The 18654-nt window shown below is 43.5% G+C and overlaps 1 protein-coding gene across 21 annotated transcripts in view; it reads left to right on the top strand.

Moving 5' to 3' along the window:
* Positions 1-18654, top strand: part of DST (dystonin) — a 486590-nt gene that overhangs the window by 206323 nt on the left and 261613 nt on the right. The window lies entirely within an intron of this gene.

Raw genomic sequence — 18654 nt, 5'->3', positions numbered from 1 at the left:
GGAGAGCTATATAGGAGAGAGAGGTTTATTTCCCAGCTACTCTTGTGTTCAACTTTCCAGCTCAACGATTAACTGTGTAATTCTCTTCACCTTTACAATTGAGATAACACTAATAATTGTGAGATATTCTTGATTACACTGATATTTGTGAGAGTGAAGGCTGTATTAGCTTGTAGACAAATTCAGGTAGACTGTCCAGTTAGCGTAGCCCTATCCCACAGCCTTTGTCAGGTTATTTACTATTTAGAATGTGACATTCTGACATCTTGGTTTCTTCTGTGTCCTTTGCTCTGACAGCAGTCAGCTTTGCTTTTCTATTCTCATCACTTGGATTGTATGGGATTGAGATTCTGAGGACAAAGTTTTCTTTGTACTCCCATCCTTTAGTCCCTATTTGGCCAGCAATTGGCTGGCAAAAGGCAGTTGTCTTTGAGGCAAGCTGCTGTGTCCTGTCCAAGCGTTAGGCTCAGATCCCAAGAATTCACATTTAATTCACCCCTGATTTAAAATAGAAGAAGGTCAAGGACCCAAGACAGTTTTTATACTGCCAATCTGCAACCTTTTTATGGACAACCAAACTTTTTAGCAACATATGTTTTTATTGATATATATTTTATATAATTTAAATGTAACCTTTCTGCTCGGCTGTGGACTAGGGCCAGGTTTAAATTAGGGGTTTAACACCAACCATAGTAAAGAAGCTTGGTTGCCCATAAAAAAGTTTGCAGACTATCATTTAAAAAATAATTGGGCTGGCAACCTTGCTTGATTGCAGCAATGGTTTTCCATCATTCTGCCCCCACCCCAGGGGACTTTACTCACCCCCCATACCACTATACCCCTTACCACATCGTGCAGGATGTTGATATTGCATTCCTTAGATAGTCAGTTACCTCAGTGAATCTGGCAGGAGTTTTGGGTGAACAACAAATGCAGGAGGAAGTTTCTGGTTTTCAAGAAGATGGCATCATCATGGTTTTTAAATAGACTTTAAATATATAGTAGATGCATTTATTCAGCTGCATAGTTTAATACAATCCTATCTAAGAAATCATGCTGACAATTTGCTTTAAATATTTAACAAAATTTTAATTTGAAATACTTCTGGAATATTTATAATTTCTCATAAATCATTCATTGGATGGGGGATAATGCTGTCATCCGTGTTATATTGTATTTAGTTAACACCCTTTTCATAAATCTGGGGACATGTAGTTGATCACTCATTTTCATGTTTATAATTCTCTTTAATTCTACTATATCATTTCTGGAATACCATCATTCCTATTTAGATAAAACATTTTTTGCTGTAAGAACACAGCATCTTTAGACATTACTGCAATGGCATGTTTCTGAGCTGCCTTAAATAGTGGTTGGGGTTTTGTTTTGTTTGGAGTAATGGTATTTGCATGAATGTAGATTGAGGTGGAAAAACCAATAATTATGTCTAGAATTTAGTGTCATTCAACTGCTTTGCTTAACATGTGCAATTAGTACATAGCAATAAACTCTGGCACAATTCATGCTTCCAGATACAGCATTTATATGTGTGCCCAGGACTACAGCACATGAGCTGAGGTAGAGCTGACTTGGCTGGCAGGGGACACAGAGGGTTAACTTGTCAGCCTAGGGCTACTCCACCCTGGGTCAGCCTGCTTTAGAGGGACTGGCTGGGGCACCAGATGCTACAGTGCAGGCTATAAAATCTAGACTTTCTAAAATCTAGTTTCCTAGTAAATGAAGGGCAAATTCAGGGACTAACTGCAAGCTGCAGAAGGAAATCTTGCTGAAGTCAACTAGTTATCTGCTGGTAGAGGGCTTGCAGCAGCTGGTTCTACATCTGTTATTTTAAGCTGCTAGAATACACCTTTTTAATACCAGTTAATAGAGCAACAGTCACTGCCCTATCAATATGTACCAGGCAAAACAACAGCTTCTGCATTACCATAACTTGCTGTATGATAAAATTACAAATAAAGCCAGGGAACAGGATGTTGCCATAGTATAAATATCTCCCAATTTAAACATAATTGCCTTGGCATTATATCTGTATTTATTTTTGTTAAGTATCTTTTTATCTAGCAGCTGGGGAGCATTTTCCCATGACAACATTCTATCCCACTAAGATTATAAAGTAAAATTTGCTAAACACTGCCATCAGTTTCTACTCTAGGCACTATCCATTAGAGGTGTCAGAAATGAAGCAGCTATATCCCTATGAAATGCTTTGAAAATTAGTATAATTTTGGTTTTATATGGGTGCCCTCAGCAAAAAGGTATAAAGTACTGAGTTTTGGAACTGGTCAATAAGGCTAGGGACAGAAGTTACACATAAAATGGTTTAAGTGGTCAGAAACTGGTGTAAACTTGTAATAGAGCATAAGTTCAGTGCACATAATCAGTTTCAAAATGGCCGAAACTGGTTGAAACAAAATCTGGTTGAACGTAGTGTCAGACTTAACTGATTTGGGTCAAACCGGTTTATGGAACTTTCTGATTTAAGTTAAATCAGAGTCCCCCCAGCATGCTTTTCAGCCCTGTGCTGGGCTGTCTGCTCCAGGCTAACCCTGCTCTCTCCTCCCTAGCCAAGGTCCGGCTGGCTGAGAAAGAGATGGAGACTGTAGGCACAGCAGCATCTGCTTGGATTCCCCCTGCCCCAGCCCCTGCTTGCCACTTACTCCTCAAGCAGGGATCCCCCCTCTCTCTTCTCTCCAAGAGCACAGACTCCAGCAGGCATCTGGTCATGGTCACGGTCATACCACCCCCATGCTAGCTAATGCTGAGAGGTGTCTATATGTGTGTGTCTCCAGTGACACCGAGACAAAGGCAGGCAGAATGGTGTCCACTTAGGGCTTTTTGGAATTAATTAGCAGGTCAGCTGGTAATATTCCTCCATTCTTCCTTACTGCTTGTGCGGAGTGCATGCATCTGTTGATGATGAACAAATTTTATTAGCCCCAAAACAGCTTTTTCCAAGTCTCAGTACCATCAACAGTACAAATTCAGTACTCAGTATCATCAAGCGGTCCTCCATCCCCCTCCCCCCTTGCTTCAGAGTGCTAACCCCAGGGGCTGGGTGCTGGCAATACTCCTGCCACTTGAGCAGTGAGTTGGGAAAAGCCTGGTGAAGGCTGTTTCCCCCTCCAAGCATAGCCTGGCTGAGGACGGTGCAGGCTAGGGTAAGGATTTAAACCCCTCCCTAATCATAGAGTCCTGCTTGGGTCTGGCCATGCCCCCCCTCAGCTCAGTATTATTGATGGGAAGGGAGGGTTCACTCTAGCACCTCTCTTCTCCCCGACAGTTTGTAGCCTGAGCCAGTGCAGGCATGTGCCTGCATTCTCTGAATCAAAAGTTAATGTCTATCCACTTGCAAATCAGTTCAGTCTCTGCAGGTTAAACTAATCTGCAAAGATTGAATCAATTCAGGCTCGGGCTTTTTGACTGTCTGTCCCTAGCCTAAAGGCCATAGCAAGTAAAGTTGCTTAGTTTTTAGCAGTGCAATTCTTGTTGAAATAAATGCGAGTCACTCAGCTGAAACAGCTAACCTTGCTTTTTAAGTGTGGAGGCATAACTCTGAGATAACAAGCAAACCTTACCCTGATGATAGGTTTCCATTTCAGTGTCTTACTCTGCAAACTGATTGCAAAGCTTTCTTACAGTGTGAAATATTTAAACAAGGTAATTAAATTTTCATACAAACAATTTGAACTACTGTTGTGAGGCTTGATTTTCAAAGTGAAGCCTGGAATTACAGTATTAGGGGAGATGGGAGTAGCACAGGGAAGGCCTTTAGCTCGTCGTCACTGTAGGAGGGATTCTTGCTTGAGATGTGGGAGGCCTCCAGGTTGGCTCATGTTGCTGGACTATCATTAACAGGGCTGGTTCGAAGTGCTCCTGGGGTTGCATAAACATTCCGATTTCTTGTTCTCAGTTTCAGGAGTTTAGCTGGTTGGCTGCTCCTTCAGGTAATTGGAGTTCATAGGAGTTACAGGAATTGAGATGAAACACCTGTTTTTGATGATATGGGATAATTTTGGTCAAGTAATGAAAACTGATACTCTTAAAACATAAGAACATGGAGTTTAACAAGTCTTTCCCCTTTACAACAATTTAAATCTCTGTTTAGATCTGTTGAATAATATAAAACTTTGTGGCTTTTGTATTCAACTGTTCAGAACTAATATGTGATTCCTGAGCAGGGGGGAAGGGAAAGAGAAAATACAGGGTTTTTTCTTCCTAAAACCAAGAGAGATTATAAGATTATGGTTTGTTCAAGTTGAGCTCTATTTTGCAGTTGCTTAATTGATCGTTTTTAGGCAGACTGTCTCCCTTTGCCTTTAGTTATCTGCAGTTTTACCACTCCTACTAAGATCTTGTCCTTACACAGTGCCGCTGACCTGAGTAAGGTCTCATGCTTGTATAACAATAGCAAAATACTGAGCAATCTGCAATAATTTTCTATCAGCCATTATGAAAAAGCCCCACAAATAAAAATCTACTCCCCAGAGCACCCTCTGTTAATGAATCTTAATGCACTTTTTCATATACTTATGGATGTCGTAGAAAAATATTCAAGATATTGTGAGAAAGAGTCTGCTGACTAAATCTCTCCTGGTATTTACTGTGCTGTTTGCTTTGGACTTGGAATGCCAGTTAATAGTGTCAAAGGTTGCTGCATAGTTTTCAAGTCTAGCAAACTAGAATTACCAAATGGAATGGGAAGTTATAATGTATGTGAGACTTTTCTGTTGCCCATAAGTGCTCTGTCATTTCTGTGAAAGGCCATCAGCATTACAGCTTAATGCTGAAGCAGTGATGTTTGTTTAAGAGGATTGGTGGCCAGAAATAAGCCATAGTGTCTAATCAGACACAGGCCCTGTCTGGGCACAATGCCATGACATTTATTGCGTGAGCATTTCTCATAAGCAAAATGGCTACGTCGTGAGGAGGATGGAAATGAAGTCTGGAAGAAATTAGGGTACAAACCGGAGTTCTCAACTTTCTGAGACGGATTTATGTGTATGTAAATATACTGAAATGAATGAGTCTGTGTAAATGATTTACTGTTAGCCAAATGGGGAATGTCTGTGGATGTGTAAGAGCTGAAAAGGAAGAACAATGTTTAGATCCTGCCAAAGCTCCCTTAAATCCTCCGAAACATTCCCCTGGAAGAAGATATTTCAAACGGAAAACAAGAAAGAAATCAACTGGGGAGAGAACAGATTCAGAACAGAATAAGGAAAAAGAAGAAAAAAGCCATCATGAAAGGCAAAGTTCAGAAGACCGGGAGATTCTTTCAAAGGGGATGGCACTGGGTGATTCCTTTCCAGAGAGGATGCCAGCGGACAGTAATATTCTGCCTGTAAGTACAGACATTTCTGTTGATCTTGTACAAGCGGAAGCTTTGCCAAATGAAGAAAGCAGCAATTCTTTCCAAGAGGACAGTTTTCATGATGATAATCAAAGTGTCGCTAAGTCGGATGACATAGAGACATGGTTAAATGAACGAGACAAGAGGAGTACAGAAAAGGTCTGTGCACAGAAAAGGAAATATTTGTATAATGGCAACACAAGAGAGTTAACATTCCAGGAAAATGTTCATAGTCTTTCCTTTGAAAAAGCAGCTAGCTTGAACTCTGCTATCTTCCATTCAGGCAGAGAACATGAAGAGACTGGGTTAAGTGAATTTTCTTGCAGAATTACTGAAGATATCCCAGAAAGGAAAAACTATGAAAAGCTGTACTGGTTTCCCTCTGAAACAAAAAGTGACCTACAGTCTGAAGAAAAGAGATCTCACTCTTCTGATGCTGTCTTTCCTCAAGTATCGAAAGAAAAGGCATTTTATAGCTTTTCTCCAAACAGCAGCAAGGTAAATATATTGGAGCACTGCAACATTAAAGACTAAGCTTTTAACAGACGTTGAAATGTCAGTATTTTAGTAAAGCGGAATCACATATTTCAACAGGTTCTGCTTGCTTATGATCTTCCCATCTCCTCTATGTAACTCTTTATACACCGTCATCGTGTGTACAGCCATAGCACAGTACTGTACACAATACTAAATCTTTTATGCATTTGTTTAAGTAGTGTTGCTCTGCTTTTGAACAGTGTGCTCTCTATAACCTGATTTCAGGTGTTTCCTCACTTTGAAGAAAGATTCGTAGGTTAAAATCACTTCAAAAAGTGAAGTGAATTTTAAGAAGAATAGAGTTGTTGTATTATATTTACTTTTAATAGCAATCGTATATTTCCTTAGTGGTTCTTGGAAAACAGTATCCTTATTTGTTACATCAAGGACTATATGAGATGAAAAGGAGTTTTTAGAATTGATTGTAGTCACTGCCAGTGGGTGTTGAAGAACTGTAGCAATATATAAGATACTTGCATTAAAAAAGTGACTCCAAATTATATGATTAATACTCTGCACTTTAAAGAACTCTTCACTGGAAGATGAGTTCCAAACATGAATTTCTTTAAACTGCAACGCATTGCTGAAATATGTTTGATTTTACAGGAAGGGAAACTGAGGTTTGAATGTAGTTGTAAGAAGTGTGAGAAAGTTGAATGCAGAGAGCTATTGGTTTCTAATCTCTTCACGTAACAGTTTTGCCATGCCCTTGTTCAGCAAATTAGCACCTATTAGTATGGCTCTAGAAAACAGAATTCCTCTTACTAGGGGAAGGATCCCTGAATAGGGACCTTGAGGGGATACAGTTTTAGTGAATGGGGCAAATGGCTATGTCCCAAAAATCTTTCCATCAAAGAACCAAATAGGAGCCCTTAATCTGTGTAATTCACTTTTGTAAAGACATTAAAGAATCTTTCACAAGTTGTCAGGTTATAAGTACAAACTAAGATTTTTTATTTTTTATTCAAGTGGAGTTCAAGCACATGTTCAGATGTTCCTTTTTTATTTTAAGCAATGTGTCATGACCTAAGAAGAAGTGTGAGAACAAGGCTTATCTGTATACCTGAGTTAGACGCGATTAATTATGCCTTATTGATTAAAGCAATTCTACTCTTGATACAGTTATCCATCTTTGAAGTGCTTGCTGGCCTATCTTACTGCCCTGTGGGAAAGGAACTAATTGATAGTGGTAACTGTAGCTACTCTAAGGTTCATACTGTATAACGATTTGAGTTGGATATAGTTATTGTAGAGTTACAAAACCTGTAACTGTATGTAGGCCAAACAGATATGATGGGTTGTAAAGAACCTTGTTTTGAATACAGCCCCTAGCCATCTGAGCAGAAATGGTTTGTCAGAGCATCTGGCTTTGACTTGAAAGCAGGTCCAAACCAAAGCCCATATTTCCTTTTTTGCCATGTGTTATAAAGGCATCACCTTTTCTGTCAGTTTACCCCTTGGAAGCAAGTAGGTGTTTGCAAAGTAGACTCAGGGAGCAGATTTTTATATACATATCAGTTTGCTTTAGTGGAAACTACATACATGTTTAGATTGAAAAAATAATCTTTTTGTCTTTCAAGATATAACACAAAGATTGTACACAAATGCACAGGACTATTGACCACCTGCCCTATCAGAGTTTCCCCGGCCAGGATTTACAGTGAAAAGTGATGTATGGGAGCTAGGGATTTATTATCATTATTATTAACAACAACAATAATGATACTGCGTTCACAAGTATCCACTTATACTTGCAGTCAACCAGAACAGTGAAAAATGACTAATACCACTGCCATTTGCACTGGTACAGAGGGACTTCAGTGAGTTGCTACTTATATTCAGCTTGCTTGCACTATAACCTAGATACAAACTCTTACCCTATCCTGGAATAAATCCTTACTTTGCCTTGTCACCTCCAGAACACTTACTTGCTGTTTTCCAGCTTCACTATTTATGAAACAATGTTGAAGTATATGAAGTTGAACTCAGTACTATTTTAAGAGCGCTTTCAAATGGAAGTATTATTATTATTAATATAATTTTGATGGATTTGATTTCACCTTCAAATCTAGATGTAAACATTTAGCTTGGATTTGGATTTATTTTATGGTATGGATTTATTACACATTACACTTAGACCACACTAAGGGCCAGGGGTGGAAGGGACTTAACAGTGGGGCTCTACCGCAGAACACCCAACAAAGGAGAAGAGCTAGACCAGGAATTCTTAAGTCAGCTCACGGAGGTAGTTAGGTCAAAGGACGTGGTCATCATGGGTCATCTGAACTTTCTGGACATCTGCTGGGAAGAGCAGTCAACCAGGTCTGACCACTGAAGTAAGTTCCCAGCCAAGATACAGGACCTCCATCTAACCCAGGAGGTGCACAGCCCCACCAAGGGAGACGCCTTGTTGGATATGGTCCTGGCCACGGGCGATGACCTGGTGAGGGGGCTGCGGGTGCTTGACCACCTGGGCGACAGTGATTGTTTACTGCTGGAATTCCCCATCCAGCGCAAGGTGGCAAAGGCGTGCAGTAAGGCAGCAGCCCTAGGCTTCAGGAGGGCGGATTTCAATGAGGTAAGGAGAATAGTCAGGGAGGCACTGAGGTCCCAGAGGGAAGAGGAGTCAGGTATCCAAGAAGAGTGGTCGTTCCTTAAGGAGACGATCCTTCAAGCCCAAAGGGAGGTAATCCCAACACGGATCAAAGGAGGCAAGAGGCCACAAAAGCACATGGGAACGTCTCCTAGCTAAGAAGGAGGCGTACACTCAGTGGAAGGGAGGGGCCATCACCAGGGAGAACTATACCTCGGTTGCTCAGGGCTGTAGTGGGGTGGTCAGGAAGGCCAAGGCGGAGATGGAACTGGGACTAGCTTCCCGGATCAAGGACAACAAGAAGTCCTTTTTTAAATACATAGGTGGTAAAAAGAAGGTACTGGGTAATGTGGGGCCTCTGCAAGACATGCTAGGAAATCTGGTTGTTGTATCAGACAGCAAAGCTAACCTATTTAACAATTTCTTTGCCTCCATTTTTCTGAGCAGGGACTGGGTCACCCTCCACCGGAACCCCCATACGACCCAGGGGAGGCACACCCAGACCCAGGATCACTGAGGACCTAGACAGGGAACTTCTGGAGGGACTGCATGTATTTAAATCAGCTGGTCCTGACAATCTCCACCCCAGAGTGCTGAGGGAATTAGCAGAGGTCATAGCGGGACCCCTGGCACCGCTTTATGAGCGCTCGTGGTGCTCTGGCGTGGTGCCAAAGGACTGGAAAAGGGCCACTGTTGTTCCCATTTTCAAAAAAGGGAGGAAGGAAGACCCGGGAAACTATAGGTCCGTCAGTCTTACCGCAGTCTTGGGTAAGCTTTTTGAGAGAATTATTCCGGCACATGTCCACGAGGGGCCAGGAGGGGAGATTATGCTTAGGGGCAACCAACATGGGTTCATTAGTGGCAGGTCCTGTTAGACCAACCTGGTGGCCTTCTATGACCAGTGGATGTAGTCCTTCTGAACTTTAGGAAGGCCTTCGACACTGTCCCTCATCTCATTCTCATTAAAAAACTATGAAACTGTGGCGTCGTCACCTACACAGTCAAATGGGTCACTAACTGGCTGGAGGGCTGCACCCAGAGAGTGGTGGTGGACAGGTCTTATTTGACCTGGAGGGATGTGGGCAGTGGGGTTCTGCAGGGCTTGGTCCTCGGGCCCGCACTGTTCAACATCTTCATCTGTGAGTTGGGGAAGGGGGTAAAAAGCACCCTGTTCAAATTCGCAGGTGACACTAAGATGTGGGTGGAAGTGGGCACAGACAGGTTACAGGGGTGGGCAGATGAGAACAGGATGGGTTTCAACACTGACAAGTGCAAGGTACTGCAGCTGGGGAGGAAGAACCAGCAGCATATTTACAGGCTGGGGAACTCCTCTCTTGTCAGTACAGAGACAGAAAAAGATCTTTGAGTCATTATTGATGCCAAAATGAACATGGGCCGACAATGTGGGGACATGGTCAGGATGGCCAACCGTACCTTGTCATGCATCCACAGATGCATCTCAGGCAGGTCCAAGGAGGTGATACTCCCCCTCTCTGCAACACTGGTCAGGCCGCAGCTGGAGTACTGCGTCCAGTTCTGGGCACCGCACTTCAAGAGGGATGTGGACAACATGGAGAGAGTCCAGAGGAGGGCCACTGGCATGATCAGGGGGCAGCAGGGCAGGCCCTGTGAGGAGAGGCTACGGGACCCGAACCTGTTCAGCCTCCAGAAGAGAAGGCTGAGGGGGGATCTAGTGGCCTGTTACAAACTAGTCGGGGGGACCAGCAGGCATTGGGGGAGTCCCTGTTCCCCCGAGCACTACCAGGAGTGACCAGGAATAACGGTAACAAGCTGGCAGAGGGTAGATTCAGACAAGATATCAGGAAGCGCTACTTCACTGTCAGGGCAGCTAGGATCTAGAACCAACTTCCAAGAGAAGTGGTGCTGGCTCCTACCGTGGAGGTCTTTAAGAGGATGCTAGATGAACATCTTGCCGGGGTCGTTTGACCCCAGTACTCTTTCCTGCCATGGCAGGGGGTAGGACTTGATGATCTGCTCAGGTCCCTTCCGACCCTAGAAACTATGAAACTGTGAAACTATGGAACTAGAAGCTCTTAGAAATGGAGCTGTGTTTCTGTTCTGAAAGAGAGTACAAATTAGGAGAGGTAATAAATACTTCAAATGCCTTTGGTTACAACTATGGCTGTCAAATGAGTAAAGGAATTAATTGCAATTAGTTATGTGATTAAAAAAATAATTGCGATTAATCACAACTTTAATTGCACAGAGCATTTGTACGCACCACGGGGGTTTACTTCGGTTTAATTCTCCATAAATTGAAGTGGTGGGTCTTTCAAAACACCAGTTCAATTTAGGGCGAAGTAAGCTGCCATGGCATGTACACAAGGGTCGGGCCCAACCCTTACCTGCCTCTCCGGCAGTGGGGAGGGGAGAGCGAGCTGCTGGCGGGCCAAGCGGTCCCTGAGCTGCGTGGCGGGGGGTGAGGGGGAGGGGAGGTAGGGAGTTGGTGTTTTGCTCCGCAGCAGCAGCGCTACCCCCCCCCAGCAGCTTCTGCCCACAAGCATCTGGCCCGAGCTGTCCTGGAGGGCACCACAGCTGCAGAGGGAAGCACCAGGTCCCCGCTCAGCTCAGGCTTGCCGCTTTTTTTTTTTTTTTCCTTCAGCGGAGCTTGCCTGCACAGGCTACCTCTGCACAGCTCCTGAGATGCACAGAGCTTGGTGCTTCCCTCAGCAGTACACTAAACTACCTTGGAGATGTTTTATTTTGCTGCATCCCAAAGTCATTTAATGTGCATTATGCTGCTGACACATGCAAACAGCCCGCCATTAAAGTGCAGTCTGCCGTCAACACATGCAAACATTAAAGGAGTGCAAAAGGGCATTAAGTTGCTTTAAAGGCCAATGTTGTGGTGTGTACAAAAGGCCACAGTTAAACACTACTAGAATCCCCCCGGCACTGCTGGTGCCCTTCACTCCTGACCCACAGCCCCCTGGCACTGCTGGTGCCCCTCACTCCTGGTCTGCAGCCCCCTAGCACTACTGGTGCCCTGAACTCCCGGCCTGCAGCCCCCTGGCACTGTTGCTATTAAACAGAAGTGTTTACATTATCACCCATCAGATAAAACAAGTTCTATGACACATTTATTGTATAAGTTATTCACCATTGCAAATAGTAGTGAGATAATAAAAGACCTTCTCAGTATTTCCACCATTATCATATAAACGTTTGCTATCGACTTACAGTATTACACCAAGGAAATAGTGTCAGAAGTCATTTTTCAAAATCAGGTATAAAGGGCAGAATGTAGGATTAGTCATCTGGAGTTATTGTCACAAGATCTTGTGTTCCATTATAGTCTTCATGAGAGACATCTACGGGACTCATAGGACACTGTTTAATGGAGCCCTTTGTTTGATCATTTTTAGAACCTCTTGAAGTCTAATTGCTAACCTTGCAGGGAAGGGGTGGGGAGGACTTGTCTGAAGAGTCACACCCATGTTTAAAGTCTGCATAGATCCATTCTTACCTAGTCGCAAGTTACTGTGCTGTTACAGAACTGTTCAGTCTTTCTTTTTTAATCAATGGTCTGGCTGCTGTTTAGTTCACAGAGAATATAGCTGTCGTGGGAAAAAACTGCCTTGTGCTTAGTGCCCATAAATGTTTTGGTTCCTAATAGTCAAAATTTCCTCTTGACTAATGTATACACCCTTCTTTTATCTCAGTTCTTTGCCTCCTTTTCTTTAATCCTCATGTTTCAGAGTATAAATACTTTACTAGCTGGTGTCAGGAATAAATCTGTACTACCATAGTCTACTGTTGGACAGGTAGTTTCACATCAGGATTCACGCTTTCATAGATTTCCTAGACATTAATCCTGGAAGGGACCTCATAAGATCATCGGGTCCAGCTCCCTACCCAAGGGGCAGGAAGTCAGCTAGGGTCAAAGGGCCCCAGCAAGACAAATGTCCAAATGTTTCTTAAAAGTATCCAGAGTAGGTACTTGTACCACATCTGGGGGGAGTCTGTTCTAGGCCTTGGGGGCTCGGACAGTAAAGACGTTTTTCCTTATGTCCAGCCTGAAACAGTCTTGCAAGAGTTTGTAACCATTGGACCTTGTCATCCCTTGGGGTGCTCTGCTGAACAGTCATTCCTCCAGATCGTGATGCACACCCCTTATGTACATACAGGCTGCCACCAAGTCACCCCTCAGCCTGTGCTTCTCCAGGCTGAAGAGTCCCGTGGCTCGCAGCCTGTCTTCATAAGGCCTGTTCTCTTGCCTTCTGATTATGCATGTGGCTCTCCCCTGGACTCTCTCAATCTTCTCCAGAGGAGAGCCACATGCATGATCAGAGGGCAAGAGAACAGGTGCTATGAAGAGAGGCTGCGAGCTACAGGACTCCTCAGCCTGGAGAAGTGCAGATTCAGGGGTGACTTGGTGGCAGCCTATAAGTACATAAGAGGTATGCATCAGGATCTGAGGGAACAACTTTCCTCTGAACTACTGAGGTATTAGAAAAATGATACCAGAGTGTAGCCTTTAGATGTAATTTTTTTCTTAACTTCTTCCCTATTTACTTATACATAAAAGGACTAAACAAAAATCATCATTCAGCACAATTCTGGGCCTACTTGCAGGGCTTCTGTTCTACATTCCTTTCTTTGTTTTCAGTTCTTCACTATTGAAATCAATGGGAGTTTTTGGTTGGATTTCAGAACAGTAGAATCAGATCCTTTGACTTGCACGGAGCTTCTATGTTACTGTGCAAAAAAGAAGAAAGAGCATATTAACACAAGCAAAAACAGCCATAGCAGTAAAGGTGAACTGATGATAAAATCAGAAGGCAATGCGTGGACCAACAGGTACCCTTAAAATATTGTCATTGAGAAGCCAGTCTATCCAGAATACATCCCAAACAAATAATCTGTCTCTCCCCTTCTTACAAATCCTGCTGCCCACTACCTTTATGAGATGTTTTGATGAACTGAACTTCCAACCTCTAGATGGACCTCCTTTTAAGCTTGCAGAAACTCAATATTTGTTTCCTGGCCCTGTTCTGCAGGAGATGTGTGATAGGATTGGTTCAACAAAAAAATCTCCTGTAATGGTTTAAATTTATACTAGGTTTGTGGGATGTAAAACTGGCTGGTGCATAGAATGTCTGCTTTTGAAGCAAAGTTCAAAATACCGTGCAAAGTTATTTTGGTTTCATCTAGCTTTTTCCCTTTGGAATTTTCCTTATTTAGTATATTGTCATTTAAATACTAGTAAATATTGTTTTATGTTAACAATGTCCTATACTTTTGATGAACTTTGATGTATTACTAGATATTAGTAGTGCTGTATGGTATTCCTCCTGATGGTTTCTTTTTGGGTGACAGTAGCATATTTTGTGCAAGGGTTAAGTTTTCTGAGGTTTTTTATTATTTTGTGTATTAACATTGATATACTTTGAAACTGGAGTTTGCCTCTGTTATCATATGTGAATGATTTGGACTATTTTCTGCCACCTCGTTACTAGTGGATAGTATCGTATTCTTCAAGATTATCAGTGAAAATTCTTGCAGAGTAGGGAACTGAAATTGCAGAAATTCTAAATGCAATACTTGGCAGTACAGCAGAATGCAGCCTTTACCTCTCAGTTTCTCTCTATGTTCTTATTCTTTTTTTGGCCTGAACTGAGTGTTTGTGACAGAGACTGCAGTGACAAGTTTGGCAAACTGCAATCCTTTATGCCAAGAATAGTCTCAGCATGAACCGTGGAAGTGCTACCCAATTGATGTTAATCTGCAAAGTTTCTTACCCCTGAACTCAAAGGGAACACCTCTTGGAAAAGAGGGTGATTCAGTTTTTCAGGCTGCTAGCTTTGTTTCTTCCTCTGAGACTGCCAGCAAGGATGTTGGTTGCTGCCAGTATTTTTTTGGGATGAGTTCAGAAGAGTGAATAGAGACTACTAACCTCATGTCTCATCCTCTCAAAATTTGTTCTGAAAGCATTAGTGTCAATACATCTTGATTTAAAATATTTTTTTGTTCATTTGTGTCCATGCCATTCGGATGTGTAAGAGAAGAGATAAATATGACATTCAGACACTGCCCTTCTGCCTGAAATCACTTGTGGTCAGAGGAATTCAGTTTGTTGCATTTGCACTCTACGCTATTCCAGATTTACATAGCTATTACCAGTTAACCATGAAGTAGGCCAAGGGTCTGAATTTGTATGAAAAAAATGGCATGTAGAAAATTATATTGTCAACTCTTTTCTTTTTAATAATATAGATTTCATAGACATTAGGGCTGGAAGAGACCTCAGAAGATCATCGAGTCCAGCCCCCCACCCAAAGGGCAGGAAGTCAGCTGGGATCATAGGATCCCAGCAAGTTAAGTATCTAATTTGCTCTTGAAGGTGTTCAGCGTACGTACTTGAACCACCTCTGATGGCAGGCTGTTCCAGACTTTGGGGGCTCGGACAGTAAAGAAGTTCTTCCCTATGTCCAGCCTGAAACGGTCTTGTAGTAGTTTATGATCATTCGACCTTGTCATCCCTTGGGGCGCTCTGGTGAACAAACGTTCCCCCAGATCCTGGTGGTCACCCCTGATAAACTTATAGGTGGCCATCAGATCACCCCTGAGCCTGCGCCCCATGGCTCTCAGCCTGTCGTCGTAAGTTCTGTTTTCCTGACCTCTGATCATGCGCGTGGCTCTTCTCTGAACTCTTTCAAGCTTCTCCACATCCTTTTTGAATTGTGGAGCCCAAAACCGGATGCAGTACTCCAGCTGCGGCCTCACCAAGGCCGAGTACAAGGGGAGAATGACATCCCGGGATTTGCTTGAGAAGCATCTATGGATGCAAGCCAGCGTTTTGGTCGCTTTACTAGCCACAGCATCGCATTGCAGGCTCCTGTTCATCTTGTGGTCAATGATGACCCCCAAGTCTCTTTCTTCCGTAGTGCTAACCAGCGTAGCACTGCCAAACCTATAAAGATGCTGCAGGTTTTTCTTCCCAAGGTGGAAAACCTTGCATTTTTTGGTGTTAAACACCACCATGTTTTCGTCCGACCATTTGCTGAGCCTGTCCAGGTCAGCCTGGATCACCCGCCATATATGTAATAGATGTGATTCTTATGGACAGTATACAGAAGACTTGTTTAAAAAGACAAAAAAATAAGGTTGTGTGTGTTAGCTTTTCTAATTGACATGGTTATTTAAAAAAACTACCAGTTAAGTGGCATTGACTTGATTCATATTGCTGGTTGCTGGTTGGGAAAAATATTTAACTTACTTGGCTGGTTTGAAATGCCAAAACAAAAATAGTCGAAACGAAATAAAACTGTGTTTTGCTGACAATTTTTAATATACTTTAAAAAAGAGTATGCATGGAGCCTTTTGGTATGCTGAATTAAGTCTTCTATTCTGTTCCACATATTTAATATTTCCTGATTTTCTGTAAGGTCACCTCTCCCCTGATTTCATTTAGTAAATTCTTTGACAGTTCAGGTTTGTGACATCTTGAAGTATATAGAATTCTAAGTTCTATATTATTTCTTGTTTTGTACATATCACATTGAATGTTTTTTTTTCTCTGCCTTGCCTTTAGCCTTTTTTTTAAAGAATATACTTTGGTATGACAAAGCAGCTGCATTCCAGCATTTATTCTACCCTTTATTTGAAGGTTATTGCTGGCTAGTTTACAGTAGCACTACTTGCTTCTCAGAATTGGTGTCTTTATGTAAAGTTAAAAGTTCTCATTATCATGGCCACTACTATTTACCCGATCACTTGGGTGCGTTGTACAATTTGATAGATACTTTGAATAGAGAATAATATAAACTAATTTGCCATCAGTACTAAGCTATCTAATAACCTAATGTTTAAATCAGTGCGTGAAAATCCTAATCTTCCTCTCAAAGTATGGTGTGTATAAGATGGTATTGAAGCAAAATATTGTGGTAGGCACAGTTCACTGCCTTCGGTAAACTTAGAATCCAATTACGTATCCCATATGCTTTCATGAGCCTAATCCCCCGTGGTTGCTCCCATCTTTTGTTTTGTGTTCTGGTAATTTACTAAGGTTGTTAGGGAAACCACATCTTCATTTGTTTCTACCAATATGTTTCCTGTAGGAAGATAGAACTCTTAAATGTGCAGCCTTCATAGATGGCCCCGCAGGCAGAGGCCATCCAGGAGATGCCTTTGAATTCAGAGATTTCAAGACTAGGTTGTCATATAATGATCATTTACTCTGACCTCATTAAGACAGCTCTGTTTTGTGCTTGAATTAGTGCAGCTCAGTGGCTAAGCTTCTTACCCTGTTGGGTCTGTCATTTGGCTCATCACCAGAAATCCTATAAAAAGTGGAAATTTGGTCAAAGGAGTAGGGAAGAAGACAAGAGGATGGCACAGGTGTACAAGGAGAAAATTAGGAAGTCCAAGGCATAATTTGAGATGCAAATGGCAAGGGGCATGAAAGGCAATAAATAAAGTATTCTACAAGTATGTTAAAAGTAAAAGGAAGACCAAAGAAACTATAAGTCCTTTATGAAATGCAGAAGACAGTTTAGCTATGGATAATGCAGAGGAAGGTAAAGTATTTAATGCCTTTTTTACTAAAGTCTTTACAAATATGGGCAGCTACCAGATGACAAGTGCACTTGGCAGCAGAGATAGGGAAGGAGACAAGCAGGTTAGAGTAGGAGCAGAACAGGTTAGGGTAACTTAGAGCAGCTCTATGGTTTCAGGTTGGCAGAGCCAGGTGGGATGCACCCTGGAGTACTGAAGGAGTTGGGTGAAGTAATTTAAGAGCCATTAGCTATCCTCCACAGAGGTTGCTTGAGGTCTTGGTTGATTGGAAAAGAGCAAATAGACTGCCCATTTTTAAGAAAGGGAAGCAGGAGGATCCAGGGAACTACAGACCTTTCAGCCTAACCTAAATACTTGGAAAGATCATTGAGTACCTCCTAGGGAATCAATTCTGAATGACATGGCAGAGAACAAAGTGATGAGCAGGGATCCAGGTTTTCCGTTTGCTGCAGAAAAACTCAGGTGTTCTCATTTTAAGGAGAAAAACTCAGGTTTTTCCCTTTGAAGAAGGAAACTCTGGGTTTCCCTTTGCATGCAGGCAGTCTTCCAGCCTGCAAAGAACTGCTCGGGGCTGGGAGGAGTGGGGGGAGGGCAATTTGAAGGCAGGGGGAGCACCCTGTGTGTATGCATACAGCTGGGCAGGGTGGTGGGAACTGCTCTGGCAGGTGGATACAGGTAAGTCTGTGTGGGGGGGGGAGTTGGAGGGCCCTGGCTTGGGGACTGGATGGAGGGGGCTGTGTGGGGCATGTGGGTATGTGTAGGTGGCAGGGGTGGGTAGAGAGGATGTGTGTGCAAAGTGAGGTGTATGGAGTGGGGGAAGGTGTACAGGTGCTGTGGCTGCGGCAGGGTAGGGGGCTGAGTTAGTGTTTGGTGCCATTGGCAGGCCCAACTCTGCCAGGGGAAGCAGGTGGTTGGGGGGCCTTTGGGGGCAGCAGGGAGCTGCGTGGTGGACCTGGCAGCACTGGCGGTTGGTGTTTATGCTGTCAGGTACAGGGCAGGGTGGGACAGCCAGGAGACGCTGCTGGTGGAGGAGTGGGGGGAGCCTGGCTAGGCTACCTGGCATGGTGCAGGAGCTCCAGCCCAGGATGGGGGATGCCACAGGCCTCTCTTCCTCCTGCTTCTAGCCTGTGCTAGGGCTGGATTCACTCTGCAGTGGCCTGGAGCCCCTTGCCCTCTTGTTCTCTGCAGGATGGCCTGGGCCAGATCCATGCTCTGTTTCACAATGCTGTTGTGGAGTGCAGTGCTAGTTCTCCCTGGTGTGCTGCACTGTGCTGCACTGCACTATGTCATGCCACAGCCCCAGCCCCAGCCCCAGCCAGCGATGCAGGGCAGTGTGCGCTGTGCCAGCTGCTGTCTGTGCTTCCACGTGAGGTGCACACCATGCGCCTCATGTTGGAGGCTGTCCCTGCCATGTCCCCACATGGACTACAGGATGGTGGTCTGTGGTGCTGGGCAGGACAGGGGTAGTGGGGGACCCCTCCAGCAGGGTTGGGGGGGGGGCAGGGAGCTGTGGGTTGGGAGTGAGGGGAACTGGCAGGGATGGGGGAGCTGATGGTTGGAAGTGAGGGACACCAGGGGATGCGGGGGCTGTGAGTTAGGAGTGAGGTTCACTGGC

Source organism: Crocodylus siamensis, chromosome 1, assembly GCF_052110815.1.
Source record: "Crocodylus siamensis isolate JL-2025a chromosome 1, ASM5211081v1, whole genome shotgun sequence".
In the NCBI taxonomy this organism is placed as follows: domain Eukaryota; kingdom Metazoa; phylum Chordata; order Crocodylia; family Crocodylidae; genus Crocodylus; species Crocodylus siamensis.
This window is presented reverse-complemented; position numbering and strand designations above follow the sequence as displayed.